General features: G+C 38.9%; 2 protein-coding genes across 3 annotated transcripts in view; one reads left to right on the top strand and one right to left on the bottom strand.

The window, feature by feature from the left end:
• The window catches only part of ANAPC10 (anaphase promoting complex subunit 10), a 120,861-nt gene extending 106,399 nt beyond the window's left edge, over positions 1-14,462 (bottom strand). Inside the window, exon 1 of the mRNA XM_020978287.2 lies at positions 14,373-14,462. The gene's annotated coding sequence lies outside the window, so the exon portion shown is untranslated. The remainder of the gene's footprint in view (positions 1-14,372) is intronic.
• A 288-nt stretch (positions 14,463-14,750) lies between these two features.
• Positions 14,751-15,961, top strand: part of ABCE1 (ATP binding cassette subfamily E member 1) — a 29,087-nt gene continuing 27,876 nt past the window's right edge. For both annotated transcript variants that reach the window (XM_020978285.2, XM_020978284.2), the window contains exon 1: positions 14,751-14,899. The gene's annotated coding sequence lies outside the window, so the exon portion shown is untranslated. The remainder of the gene's footprint in view (positions 14,900-15,961) is intronic.

Here is a 15,961-nt window from a genome sequence, read left to right as displayed (position 1 = left end):
CTTTATCTTTTTTTTCCAACTTCTTTACAAAGAGCAGGTAGAGAAACTGATCTATACTACCCACAATATGAGAGGACTAATAATGAAACATGCTGCCAAATTCCTGAGAGAGAAATTATGGACTCAGAGTACAGGCTGAGAAACACACACACACACACACACACACACACACACACACACACACACACGACATGGACAACATGGGATCTGATATCTTTGGACAATGAATATTTGTTGTAAAGGTTTTGGTTTTCTTTCTTTTTTAATAGGGAAGGGAAGTATGGGCAGGTTGGGGGGGAGATTTGGATTTTCATTTATCAAAAAATATGTTTTATTTAATTTTTTTTAAAGACTAAGTAGGAGAAATGCAAGAAAATTATAAATGAAAATTAATAGATTGGTAACAGTGTTCCAAAATGTCACTGTAGAAAATAACTCTTTAAAAATTAGAATTGGCCAAGTAGAAGCTAATGATTCCATGAGACATCTAAAAACAAAACAAAATCAAAAGACTGAATAAAAAAGAAGAAAATGTGAATTATCTCATCAGAAAAACAACTGACCTAGAATATAGACTGAGGAGACATAATTTAAGAATTAATGGACTACCTGAAATCCAGGACCAAAAACAACAGCCTAGTCACCATATTTCAAGAAATTATAAAGAAAAACTGTCGAGATGTAATAGAACTAGAGGCCAAAGTAGAAATTGAAAAGAACCCACCAATTACCTCCTAAAAGAGATCCCAAAATGAAAATTCCCAGGAATATTATAGCCACATTCCAAAGCTCTCAGGTTAAGGAGAAAATACTGATAGCAATCAGAAAGAAATAATTTAAATACTGTGGAGAAAAAACTGTGATCACATAAGATTTAGTAGCCACTGCTACACAGCAGTGGAGCGTTTGGAATGATATTCTGGAAGGTAAAGGAATTAGGATTACAACCAAAATTAACCTACTCAGCAAAACTAAGTATAAACTTCCTGCAGTAAAAATGAATATTTAGTGAAATAGAGGACTTTCCAGAATTCCTGACCAGATCAGAGATATGAGCTGAACAGAAAAACTGACATTCAAACATAAGACTCAAAACAAGCATAAAAGGTAAACATCAATGAAAAATCATAAGGTTAAACTATTTACATTCCCACATGGGAAGATGATACATGTAACTCTTAAGAAGTTTATCATTATTAGAAGCAGTCTCCTTAGAGGGGCATGGGTATGAATCTATTATGTTGGGATGAGCTCAAAATATAAAATGGAAGGGTAAGAAAGAGTAATGTACTGGCAGAAGGGGTAAAAGAAAGGAGGAAATTATCTCCCATAAAAGAAATATACAAGGAATAGTTTTTATAGCAGACAAGGAAGGGGGAGGGAGAGTGGGCAACGTTTGAACTTCATTCTCATATGAACTGGGTCAAGGAGGAAAGACTATATATACATATAGAGTTGAGTATCAAAATTTATCTTACTTAACAGGGAGGTAGAAGGAGAAGGGGTTAAGAAAAAAGGGCAGGGGGAAGGAAGGGTATTTTAAGGGAGGCAGTAATCAAAAGCTAAACAGATTCTTGAGGAGGGCAAAGGGTTAAAAACAAAAAAGGATAAATAGAAGAGAATAAGCTAGAGGGAAATATAGTTAGCAATCAAAATGGTGAATGTGAATAGGATGAATTCACCCATACAATGGAAGAGGATAGCAGAATGGATTAGAAACCAGAATCCAATATGTTGCTTATAAGAAAACACTTGAAACAGAGGGACATACACAGAGGGAAAATAAGGGGATGGAGCAGAATCTATTGTGCTTCAACTGAAGTAAAAAAGGCAGGGGGAGCAATAATGAATTAGACAAAGCAAAAACAGACCTAATTAAAATAGATGATCAGAAAACTACATTTTGCTAAAAGTGACTGCAAACAATGAAATAATAACAATACTGTGCATGTGTGTGTGCACGTGCACCAAAGCAAATTCTTAAAGGAAAAGTTAAATGAACTGCAAGAAGAAATAGACAGTAAAATGATATTAGCAGGGAACCTCGATTAACTCCAGCTCAGATCTAGACAATTATAACTATAAAATAGAAAGTTATAGAGATAAATAGAATTTTAGGAAAGTTAGACATGATAGACCTCTGGAGAATACTTGATGGGAATAGAAAGGAGCATATATTTTCTCAGCTGTATATAGCACCTTCACAAAAACTGACCACGTAGTAAAGCATAACAACCTAACAAACAAATGCAGAAAAGCACAAATGTTAAATGAACACCTTTTGGATCACAATGCAATAAAAATGACATTCCAAAAAGGACCCTGGAAGCACAGACTAAACACTAATTGGAAACTAAATAATCCTAATCCTAAAGAATAAGTCAAAGAACAAATCATACAAACAATCAATAATTTCATTAAAAAGAATGACAACAATGAGACAACACAGAAAAATTTGCAGGACTCAAACAAAGCAGTATTTAGGAGAAAATTTATATCTCTACATACTTACATCAATAAAAGGGAGAAAGAGCAATCAATGAATTGGGTATGCAACTTGGGAAAAAACTATTCCTGTTTAAAAAAAAAAACAGTAGAAAGCATAGGAATAAATGGAGCTTTTCTCAAAATTGTAACTAGCATCTAAAACCAAGAGCAAGCATTATTTGTAATGGAGATAAACTAGAAGCCCTTCCAATTAGATCAGGGTTCAAGTGAAGCAAAGATATCCACTATCAACATTATTGTTCAATATCATGCTAGACATGATAGTTATAGCAATAACAGAAGAAAAATAAATCAATAGAGTAAGAATACGCAAGAAGGAAACAAAACTGTCACTTTTAAAGGATACCACAGGTATACTTAGAGAACCTTAGGGAATCAACTAAAAAACTAGAAACAATTAACAACTTTAGCAAAGCTGCAGCATATAAAATAAATATGAATCATCAGCAGTTTTGTGTGTTAACCAACAAAATCTAGCAGGAAGAAATAGAGAAATTACACTTAAAATTATTTCAGACAGTATAAAATACATGGAAAATGGAAATTTAGGGTAAAATGAAAATAATTACCTACCAAGACCACAGGAACCCTAAGTACATGATTACAAAACACTCTTTACACAAATAAAGATAGAGTTAAACAACTGGAGAATTATTAATTGCTCTTAGGTAGATCAACCCAATATAATAAAAATGACAATATGAAATTAATTTACTTATTCAGTGCCATGCCGATCAAACTATCAAAGAATTTTATAAAGCTAGAAAAAATAAGACCAATTCATCTAGAGGAACAAAAGGTCAAGATATCAAGAGAATAAATGAAAAAAAAAAAGTTAAGGAAGGCAGCCTAGCAATACCAGATCTCAAACTATATTATAAAACAGTAATCATTAAAACAATTTGATCTTGAATGAGAAATAGTATTTGATAAACTGAATAGATTATGTACACAATATATAGAAGGAAGTTACCACAGTAACCTAGTATTTGATGAACCCAAAGATTCCAGCTGTTGGGGCAAGAACTCACTATGAGACAAAAACTGCTGAGAAAACAAGCAGTCTTGTAGAAACTATCCATAGACCAATATCTCACACCATACCAAGATAAGGTCAAAATGGATACAACATTTAGACACAAGGGTGATACAGCAAGCAAATTAGGGGAAAATAGAAAAAAATTACCTTTATATCTATAGATAAGGGAACCGTTCATGACCAAACAAGAAATAGAGAGGCTCATGGGAGGTAAAACTGATAATTTTGGTTACATTAAATTTAAAATTTTGGCACAAACAAAATCAGTGCAGCCAAAATTAGAAGCATGAGAGAAATTATTATTAATAACCAATATCTTGGTGAGATTCAGAGCTCTTCCCTGTTGGGGATCTGTAAGAATGTAGAGGGCCACAGGCTGTTCATGAGGTCTCACTGATGGGCAGAGGCCCCTCTCGGGTGACTGATCCATAAGCAAAGGTCGCCTGGTTCGGTGCTCCATTCTATGGATCTTTAACAATCTTTAACTCCCCTAGTTATTGTATAGTCATTAGCAGTTTATCTGGGATTGGAGTCAGATAAGTGCACAGGATGTGCATGCTCTGTCCTTAGTACAGCATGAATTCTGCGTCATCGTAACTTGAGAAGAAGTTCCTGTTACTTTACTACTTAAGTGAATGCTTTGTTAAAATTAAACAGTTGCTTCCATCTTGTCTCCCCCCTCATCAATGCGCATTCGAGATAGACGGTTAAGCTGGTCTTATCCCTTCAAGGTTAGTATAGGATCCTTGCTCTTGTGGTGAGCTGAGCTAGTCGTGCAACAAACTGGCGCCCAATGTGGGGCCCCCTTTGGTAGTCTGAAGACTGAAGGGCAGGCAGCGGAGGAAACTGAGAAAACAACCCACGATCCACAACGTGGGACCCTCTTTAGCTTGAAAAGTGAAGGGCCAGGCCAGAGAAAAGGCGGAGAAATCACCCCACGGTCAGGACACCGAGGTCTTTGGGAACCAGGCAGCCTCCTTGTGAGAGGTCTCCGAATCCTATCCCGTGGCAGAAGACTACAGAAAGGTAAGATAAAGTCTTACCATGAGGCAAAATCTAGGTAAACTCTCAGATAAGGAACAGAATGTTAGAGTAATATATAAAGTGATTGAGGAACAGGGGTGCTCAGTAACTCCTAAGAAAATAAGAGAGTTTCTAGATATTATTGATATAAAATCTCCATGGCACCCCAGAGAAAGAATTTAGATTTAGAACAATGGAAAATAGTGGGAGAACAATTGACAGAATTTTATAACACCAAAGGCCTGAAATCAGTTCCTCTGGGTACTTTTACTATCTGTAATCTTATAAAAATGGGCTTGCAAACTGAAATACAGGGTGAGAAAAGAAAATTCCCTGCCTGTACTCAAACAACTTCCTCGTTGTGCTCACCTCATAACAGTAGAGCCAGATCTCCTGAGAGAGAGAACAGACCCAAGATTTACAGGTTATATCCTGATTTAGCTGAATTAAGAACAGAGCAGACAGAGGAATGGCCAGAACCCCCTCCTCCATGGGAAGATATTAGCTGCACAAAGAATGAGGCAGTATTAGGAGCTGTGAGAACAAAGGAAGCTCCCGCCATGTGCCATGAGGAATTTCAAAAATCCCCAAGGGGAAATAGAAAAGAAACGTGTAGTCACAGCACCATATTGTGGACATTGTGGAGCATTACAAAGTGAAAAGGTTTCCTTTTATAAAAACCAAAACCTTAAGGAAGATTTTGCCTGGTTTTAGAATACCATGAAAAGAAAAGATAAAATAAAATAAATATAGTATTATTTCATTTGTGTAGAGAATTTCTGACAAGTTTTTCGCTTTTGGATTCTCCCTGTCATTTTGTTCTATGTTTGTCTGTGTCTGTGTGAATGATGGTCTGTGATTAATGTTTGTAATTTGTTTTGATCTTTTACTGCCAGGCAGCTAAGGGCTGCAACTGGATTTTGAAATGCTGCTAGTGACTTTCTCCCCTTCCCCCTCCCTAATATCAGCCGCATTCCTGGGAGCGGGTGGATGGGGGAGAGAATGGGAGAAAAAACTACTTCATTATTTAGGTTATATAATTTGAAAAAAGGCAAGAAAGTTTGAGCATACGGAATAAAAAAAGTATGGGTAGAAAGAATAGTATAATCTGTTTGCATGAATAGCAGAAATAGATGATTTGAGAGTAAAAGATTTGGAAACTTTTGGAGAAAAAATTCTCTTTCTTTTTTGCATTCTAAAGCTCTGGCCAAAGCTTTGGGTGTAAGATTGAAAGATTATGTTGAAAAATATTCTCTTCCTTTCTCTCGAATTCCAACCCTGGCCCGGTTGGGGTGGGGGTGAAAGAAGGAGAAGATAAGGAGGAGTTTTCCTCTTCAAATCAAAAAGAAAAGTTTTTAAGTATTGGAACACAATCTAAAGATAATTTAGTTCATTCACATTAGCAATATGCATGTTTCAAGTTTTAAAAATCTAGTCTCATTACAAATTGGTACACTTTTATGTGTTATGTCAAGCAATTTTTAATAATTTAGATGTTATTAAAATGTGAACTAAAAGAAACTGAAAGGTAGTGAGATAACTGTGTAAATCCAGCTAAATTATTTTATCAAGTCCAGTTAATCTTGTTCTATGATGTTTTATAACTGTCATTTAGAAAATCAGGTATTTCTGTCTTTACCTATGATTAAAGAACAGCTTAGAGCTAAAACAATTTAACTATCACTCATGAAAATTACCAAATTGTTAACTAAGTTATTTGAAGTTACTGTTTTAAAGTTAAGACCTAGAATTTTTAATTACTTCTGAGTGAAAAGGAGGGGCACAAGGCAATTCCCTTAACTTTGTAAGCTTGCCAAAAGCTCCTACCAGCTGTGTGCCAAGGTCGTCTGCTCTGAGAGAAGAATTTGTTTACATTATTGAGTTCCTAAACAATTCATTTAGCTTACTGAGAAATTGCAACTTTATATAAATAATTTCTAATAATTGGCTTTTTCACCAAGACAAGTTTAAATGTGGGAAAGAAAGGATGTTAAGTAAAATTTCTTATATATGTGAGTCCTAGTAAATCTTTATTGCTTATTACACTTCTATGAAAATAATTAACTGTATCTGGCTTTAAGCCATAATCAGTGAAACTTACTGCTTGAGGTAAAAGACTCTTAGAACTATAATTAACTTTGTTTTGAGCTTGAATTTGGGTATGGTTGTCTCATTAAATCAGTATTTCCCATTTTCCCTATTATGATCCTTTAAGGAGGAATGTTTCTTACCATGTGCCAAAATTTTGTTCATAACACTATTAAACTTGTTAGTCAGAAATATTCCCAGACAAAAATAATTTATTATATGGATGATAAACTTTGCAGTTGTCCTACTACTACCAAACTCTCCTTATTAATGCCCAAGTTTTAACAAGCCTTTCAGTCTCATAGATTTATAATTACCTCTGAAAGGTACAAAAGGTACACCCTTTGCTTACTTTAGGTATATTGTTCTACAGTCTACAAGTATACCACCAAAATGTTACAAATTAATCAAGATTCCTTGATAATTTTTAATAAGTTTCATATGACTTTTTACAGATATTAATTACTTTTAGCTTGCCTAATAAATCACCACTAATCAATTATTTTAAGATGGTTAAACTACTAGGATAACAGATAGCTAAAACTCAATTCATTTCCCCTTAATTTGTGGCGCATATTTTACATTTACTGAGAGCTGTTATTTTCTCCTGCCCACTGTTTGTGCTTTTTCTATCCATAAAACTGACAAAATACAAAATGAAATCTAATGAACTTGTTTGGGTTCCTTAAAATTCACCTGTTTTTATTATTGCAAAGAAGTCAGGAAAATTAACGATGCTTTATGACTTCCTAGCCTTTGATAGTTATTGATTTAAAAGATTGCTTTTTTACTATTCCATTACAAAAAGCTAAAAATGATACATTACATGGATGACATTTTATGTGCTCATCCCAATCCTGAAGTGTTGGAAGAAATCTTGTTAAAAATACAAAATTTGTTGCAAAATCATGAGCTTCAAATAGCCCCAGAAATATTCAAAAACATTCCCCATATCAATATTTAGGCACCAATACTTCAAGAAAAAAGTTTACATCCTCCAAAAAGACCTACAAAAATTGAAAACAATGATTTTCTGAAACTTATAGGAGATATACAGTGGCTTCGGTCACAGAATGGCATTCCAAATTATGAACTGATACCCTTGTATGATTGCCTTAGAAGTGATCCTCAATTACATTCACTCCAGATACTGACCCCTGAGGCGAAGCAAACATTGTTGTATATTCAGGAACAAATAGTTGGAGCACACACAAACAGGATTGATAGCATGAAAGCATGGAGGCTTCTATATTTAACACTCCAAATTTTCCAACAGCAGTGATACATCAGAAACAAAAGCTTTTAGAATGGTTATATTTACCATCACAACAAAAAAACACTTTAAGCAATTATATGGTCCTAATAGGGGACTTAATACATAAAATTGATAACAGATGTTTAACATTGTGTGGCACACATCTGGAAGTCATATACCTTCCATTTCCTCAACAAGTTATAGAAAAAGCAATACAAAAGTGCCTAATGGCAAGTACATGTAATTTGAACTTGTTTGGAAAACCCCTTAAATATCACACAATCTTTGAGAACTGGCCTTGGATACAACCCACACTTACAGCAAGTGAACCCATACATGGGATTAATATCTCTACTGATGCCACAAAGATGAATAAGTCCTCTATCTGGTGCCCTAAAACAAAGGAGTTACATGTGATTGAAACACCCTTTATATCCACACAACAGAATGAATTATATGCTGTCTACTGTGCATTTCAAAAATATGAGGAGCCAATGAATATTATCACAGATAGTAAATATGTTGAAGGAATTCTAAAACACCTAGAGACCGATGTAATAAAAAGTATTGGTAACAATATATGTCAGCTGCTTAATGATATACAACTTATGATACAGAATAGGACAGAAAAATTTTTATGTTTTGCATGTTCATTCCCACACTCTTGCCCCAGGACCAATTTTTGAAGGTAATGATATTGTTGATAAGTCTTTAACAATGAATGTGGAAATAGCAAGGAATAGTCATAATAAATTACATTTATCTGCTAGGTCTTTAAGAACTTTATATGGCATAACAAAATCACAAGCACGTGAAATTGTTAACCACTGTGCTACTTGTGTGCCTTTTCAGCCCCCTTTCCATGTTGATGTCCATAACCCCAAGGGACTTACACCTAACACCTTATGGCAAATGGATGTTACTCATTATTCTCCTTTTGGAAGACAAAAATATGTTCATGTTTCTATTGATACTTATTCAGGCTTTATTTTTGCTGCTGCTCAGGCGGGTGAGGCTGTTTGCAATGTTATTAATCATTTGCTTCATTGTTTTTCCTTCGCTGGCCCACCTCAATGCTTAAAGACTGATAATGGTCCTGCATATATTTCGCAGGGTTTTAAAAAGTTTTGTACTGAGTTCTCTATTAGTCACACTACTGGCCTTCCCTATAATCCTCGTGGTCAGGCCATAGTTGAACGTGCCAATCGTACCTTGAAAATGGTGCTCCAAAAACAAAAAGGGGGAGCTAAGGGATCCCCCTGGCATCCATTGAACACTGCACTCTACACTATAAATTATTTAAAATTCGATAGTTGTAACCTCTCTCCTGCAATGAAATATCTGGCAGGAAATGACAACAGTACTAATGACACCACTAAATACATTGATGGTGTCTGGCAGGGCCCAGGGCAAGTGCTAACCTGGGGGCAAGGGTTTGTTCTTATTTCCACAGGTGATGGAGAACTTTGGGTCAGAACAAAGGATGTCCACATTATCCATTCAGAAGGAACAAGGCAAGCAGAAAAGAAAACACAGGACGGCCAGGAATCGAAGGAGCCGAAAGAATAAGAAGAAGGCACTACACAAACTTATAACCAAGCTGTGACTCTTGTCGTTATCATCAGCAGGGATACAGAATACAGCAGCAGCAGAGACAGGAAATACAACACGATGGGCCTTTGTGACAAAACCACCATGGCCCAGACTAGTTACATGGGGAGAGACAATACCTGAGGTCATTCTGCAAGGAAATGCCTCCACAGGTTTTTTGGCAAGGAATTTCATTTCACATCACCTAAGAACCAGTCTCAACACATTGTAAAAATGAACTTTACTGGTATGGCTTTGGTGCCGCCTATTTGTGTTACAAAAGGCAATAACACCAAAAACTCCATGTGTTTACAATTATTTAATGTCACCACCCCTTTTGGTGGGTATGTGTTTAATAACACGGCACCCCCTCCTTATACTGTTATCTTTTTTCAATTTTATAAGGTTACTTACACGGGCATCTTGGGGTCACAGTGTGTTAATGACACGCCTATCAGACGTCCAAGTAATTCAAAGCCATGCTATCATGTGACACCGATTAGCAAGAGCTTGGTTATCTTGTCATACTTCAGAACATCATTGTGTTGTGTTACAAAAGAATTTTACGTTACAATCCTGGCACAATTATACTAGGGAGAAAAACAATCATACTCGGGCTTTTGGCAGGTTTCCATTTCCTCAGTGGGTTTCCCTTCATGACAGAGGGGTTAAAAATCAGCTGTGGAAGGCGTGGGCAGCCTTAGGTCCCATAAACATCATGAATTTGCAAGGGACCGTCCATGATAATATGACAATGCGAGCTTGTTTGACTGGTAATCATGCATTTATGTGGGGAAGAGCACAGAATGTTAATATAACAGCCGTGGATTCAGGGGAATATAATGTTACTTGTATTAATTGCAGGGTGTCTGAATGTATAGGAACCAAGATTAGAGACCAAATTATTTTTGTTATTCCACAACAAAAGTTTGCCTTGGTGCCTGTGAAAAGCAAAGACTGGTATGAGTCACGTTCTGATCATATTTTTGGAATAGGACCAAAGTAATCAGTTAGCAGTTGCTAGGAAAAAGAGATGTATTTCATGTGTAGTATTAGGAATTGTTTCACTTATAGCTATCATAACTGCTTCTGTATCTTTATCTCAATCTATATCTATCGCAAGAAATGAAATGGTTCAAGCTGATTTTATGAATCAATTAGCTCGCAATGTATCAAAGGGTTTTCAAACACAAAAGAGGATAGATGATGAATTTTACCATATACTTGAGGGAATGAAGGAAACCATTATTGAAATTGGATATTTTAGAATATAGAACACATTTGAAATGTGATTATAGGTTATGAATTCATTTGCCTTACCATTGTTAAATACAACAAATCCTAATGGGATTGGCAAAGAACATGTAGACATTTAAATGGGCTGTTTGGGAATTCTACTATTGCAGTAGATATTGCTGACTTATACGAAATTGCTAAAGATATTGCAAGGGCGGCTGATAAAGATTTGATGCCAAATAAAACTGCCCAACATATGCTTGATTGGATAGATAAAATCCGTAATCCTTTTAATAACCTAGGACATTGGTTTATATCTCTATTGTCTTCTTTATTGCCATTATGTTTGATTTTGCTGGCCATGCTGTGTTTTGGACCGTGTTTGCTCAGGTGCATAGCTAATCAGATAAAGGCCTTTGGGACTGAGCTTCACATGCTCCGTCTCCGGCAAAAACAAAAAGGGGGAGTTGTTGGGGATCTGTAAGGATGTAGAGGGCCATAGGCTGTTCATGAGGTCTCACTGATGGGCGGAGGCTCCTCTCAGGTGACTGATTCATGGGCAAAGGTCACCTGCTTCGGTGCTCCATTCTATGGATCTTTAACAATCTTTAACTCCCCTAGTTATTGTATAGTCATTAGCAGTTTATCTGGGATTGGAGTCAGATAAGTGCACAGGATGTGCATGCTCTGTCCTTAGTACAGCATGAATTCTGAGTCATCGTAACTTGAGAAGAAGTTCCTGTTACTTTACTACTTAAGTGAATGCTTTGTTAAAATTAAACAGAGTTGCTTCCATCTTGTCTCCTGCCTCATCAATGCGCACTTGAGATAGAAGGTTAAGCTGGTCTTATCCCTTCAAGGTTAGTATAGGATCCTTGCTCTTGTGGTGAGCTGAGCTAGTCTCAGGACACTTCCCTTCTTCCAAATAACTGATTTTAAAAAGGTCAGTCTCTTGAAGGACATTATTAATGAGACTGAATTAACTCTCCTCAATCTCTAAGGTACATGTTATACTCGTATTATACTTAAACTTGGATGGAGACAGATCCTTTTGTTTAGATAGCCCAAGGCTGAGGGTAGACTGAGTAGAGATAACTTCTCTGTCCAAGGAGCACTCAGCCCCTCATTGACCAATTATTCTTTCAAAGGTCATATAAACTGTGAGTCTGCCGCCATGATTGTCTTTGGTCTAAGAGAGACAGCTAACTGACCATCCTTTTATTAATAACCTGCTGGCCTTATCAATAAAATGATTAAAACACCCAGAAACTGTCTTTTGAAACCGTTTAACTGTCACGAATCTTTGCAGGTGTCTCTGATAAAGGTCTCATTTCCAAGATACATAAGGAACTTATTCAAATTTATAAGAACAATGATACATGGCTAAAGGATATGAGCAGGCAATTTTCAAGGGAAGAAATCTAGGTTATCAATGGCCCTAGCAAAAAAATACTCTAATTCTGATAATTGAAGAAAAGTATATTGAAGTGACTATGAGGTTCTACTTCAAAGTCCTTAGACTGGTAAAGTTGACAGAAGAGGAAAATGACAAGTGCTGGGGGAAGAGAGGGTTTTCAGGGAAAAAAAAAAAGCACATTAGTGTACTCCAGGTAGATGGAGGGATTTGACTGGCTATTTTGCAAGGCAATTTGGAATTTTATGACCAAGAACTTACTAAACTGTCCTTTGACAAAGCATTGCCACCGCTAGGCCTATTCCCTAAGGAGATCAAGAAAAGACAGGGGCCAGAACCAGAAGCTAGGAGTGTGCACATCAGCTGGAGAACAGCCAAGCAGACTGTATTTGTGAATATGATAGTGATGGGGTGATGGGTCCCGGACCCCTAAAAGGAAAATACCACATCTCAGAAAGCAACCTAGCTTCTGAATTTTCCCACACTGATTCAATTGAGGCATCTGGCTTATCCCAGTCCACCTAGATCTCAATAATCCTTTTAACTACCCATTTACTGTGGCTCTCCTACGACTCAACTCTTTTCATTGTCTACACCTGGACTACTCCAGGCAATTTATCATTCCATAATCCTACCCAGATCTTTTCACTGTCTTTTCTTATATATAAGTACCAATCTTACCCCAATTAAATCAGGCAGATTCTTTAGGAAACTAGCTGGCCTCTATTGGCATCACAATAAGCCCTGCTACTTTGATTGAAAAAAAGCTTGAGTGGTCCAATTCTTTCAAGGCAGCCCTCCCTGTACCCTTACATTGTGGGGTTCCCAGCATCCCAAACCGCAACAACAGAACACCACTGCAATATGGGAAGTGACACAGGGAATGATTTCAGGAAAACCTCAAAAGGCTGTGTGAACTGATACAGTTAGGTAAGTAGAACCAGAAGAACAATGTATACAATAATAAAAACATTGTAAAGACAAACTACTTTGGAAAACTTAACAACTCTGATGAATGTAATGAGTAACCACAACTCCTTAAGATGATAAAGAATGCCACTTACCTGACAGAAGTGACAAATTCAAGATCCAGAATGAGATATATAATTTTTACAAAGCCAATGAAAGCATTTGTTTTGCTTGACATGCATATTTTACAAAGATTTCTTTCTTTTTTTTTCCCCCAAGGACAGCAGTGGTGGGGAAAGAAAATAGATGTTTAATTGAAAAAAATTAAATTTAAAAAAGGAACTCTTTACTTCATCTTGAATCTAACACAAAATTAAAGAAAGAAGTCAGGCTGATAGATGCCAAGAGTGTACAAAGAAAAAAAAATCTGATGTGTTAAAATCCTTCTATCATAAATACAAAATAGTACCCAGCTAAATACATTTTCTACAATAAACTTGCCTCTGCAGGTGGCAAACTACCAGTACCACCAAACTAAATTAAAATGTAGTTGGGAAATGTTTAACAAAATAAACAAAAATACAATAAAACATAATATTGATTTGTAGTTTTGTAAGTCAATACATGGCTGCAAGACGCCATTTCTATCTGAGCTTGACACCACTGCCACATAACTGAGCATGCTGCTCAAGACAAGCACTTCAGATATACTGCAACTGCTATCTTGTTCAATTCCATTAACTCAAAGGCAATTTTCCAGATTACTAAGAAGTGAAAAATTTTTTAAAAAACTGAGATCTAAACGACAAGAGATGTCACCTCCCAACACAGAGAAGTGAGGTGCCAAGCAGTCAGAATTCCCACCCTGAAGCCACAACACGCTGCCACTTCACGCTCTTCTCATCACATCAGGATAAATCAACCAACAAACATAAGACAGCATTTAGTTCAATTTTTGATTCAGTGTATCACCCGGCAGGGGTTATTTTAACTGTTCTACAAACAAGAAAAGCCCATCTCTTCTACGGGATAGAATTCATCTCAATTCCTAAATATCGAGTACCAGTGGACACCCAGGAAACAGGTATTATTGACAGTTCACATTTTAGGATTTGCAAATCATCTTACATAAATTATCTTATTTGATCCCCTTACAGCCCTATGGGGTAGTCTAGACTTATTCTCATCTCACAGCTGAGGCTACTGAGACAAGGCGAGGTTAAGCGATGCCCCTAGTCACACAGGTAGTGCATAAGCGCGACCTGAACCCACGTCCTGCTAACTCCACGTCCAGAGCTCTGTTCACTTACACCAGAAGCCTAGCTCTTCTCTCTCGGAGAGATCAGTCCCGCACCAACGATGGTGCGGACCACAGGACGGTCCCGGAGATCTGGGCGTGGAGTGGACCGAGCAGCCAGGCGGTGCTCCTCCCGGCCGCCGTACACTCACGGTTCTCCAGGCCCGAGCGCAGCAAGCGGGCGCCGCAGCCCAGACCGACTAGTCTCCTCTCTTCAGACCTCCGCGGGCTCCCAACAGCCCCGGCGCCGCCTTCCATACGCCTCTTCGCGGCGCACTCCGATGACGTCAACGGCTCCTCTAGTTCACCTAAGCCTTCCTCCTTCCTTGCAGGCGGGGGCCAGAGGTCCCCCCCTCCTGCTAGCTCCTCTGCGCGCGCGCGCGCACTCCCGTCTCTACGGTGAGCGCGAGGCGGCGGCTGGGCACCGCCATTTTGGCCGGTGGCCGCAGGAACACGTTGTGCGGCCCACAGCCTGAGGCCGGATCCTAGGTTGTCGCTGCCGCCGCCCTCCCCGCTCCCGGCGCGGTCCTTTTCTTCCAGGTAAGGTGAGCAGCTGGGGCGCGGGGCCGCTGCCCTCTCCGGAGCTGAGCGGAGACGGTAAAAGACGCCGTCCCCAGATGGAGGGAGCGAGAGTGGGTCCGAGGGTAGGCCGGGAGGCGGGGGTATGTCGGCTTGTGCCGGGCGTACTCGCGGCAGCGCAGCCGGAACCGCCGGGGCGCGAGGCTGGGGGGCTGGAGCATGGCGGGTGGGGCCGGGGGCGCCGTGGCCTCGCGCACTCGCGGCGGCCAGCTCTGGTCTCCTCGCAGCTCTCCAGCCGCGTGTTCGAATCTCTGCTGTGTCACCCCGGGCAGGGCGCTTCCTCACTCCCCACCCCAACTCCGAAAAGGATCGCGATGGGAAGCCCCTCCTGACCGTGAATAAGACTGTCCGGGCTTCCAGGACCCTCCCCCCATCCCCCACTCGGAAATGTTGGGAAAGCAGGCCTCCCCAAGTCAGCTGGCGCTTTGGTGTCCAGGAGGATGAGTCACTGCACCACCCCCCCACCCCTACCCCTCAGCAGCCTTTTGTACAAAAGTGGCCGCCTGGATATTGAAAGAGTTTTTCTCCCAATGCAGGTGGCCATAGTGGGGTGCTTGTTCCCTCCCCCCAAAAAAATCCTAGCACAAAATTTCAGAGGGACCTGGGCGACCTGCTTATCCAGCCTCACCCTCTCCTGAGGCTGCTCATTCCACTTTTGAGTTAGATGCGAAGGAAGTTATTCCTTTTGTTTGTGTCTTTGTTACTCCCCCCCACTTGCTCTCCTAGTTTTGTTCTTTAGGGTAAAGCAGAATAAGTGTAATTTCTCCAAGTGTCAGTTATTTGAATGCTTGATAGCTATCTAGCCCAACTTTCCTCTTCTCCCCTACCCCCACCCTTCTACCGTTTTTTTCTAGACAAGTAACCGTGTATTTATTAAGTGCTTACTACGGGCCAGGCACCGTGGTAAGGGCTGAGGTAAAAAGAAATTCAGAGCCAGTCCCTGCCCTCATGGAGCTCACAATCTAGTAGGAGAGAGAGAAGGGAGAGAATTCCAGGCATGGCAGACAGCCAGTGAAAATGTCC

Source organism: Phascolarctos cinereus, unplaced genomic scaffold (genome assembly GCF_003287225.1).
Source record: "Phascolarctos cinereus isolate Bilbo 61053 unplaced genomic scaffold, phaCin_HiC Scaffold_9;HRSCAF=440, whole genome shotgun sequence".
In the NCBI taxonomy this organism is placed as follows: Eukaryota; Metazoa; Chordata; class Mammalia; order Diprotodontia; family Phascolarctidae; genus Phascolarctos; species Phascolarctos cinereus.
Note: the sequence above shows the minus strand (reverse complement) of the source record. Positions and strands in the feature narration are given on the sequence as shown.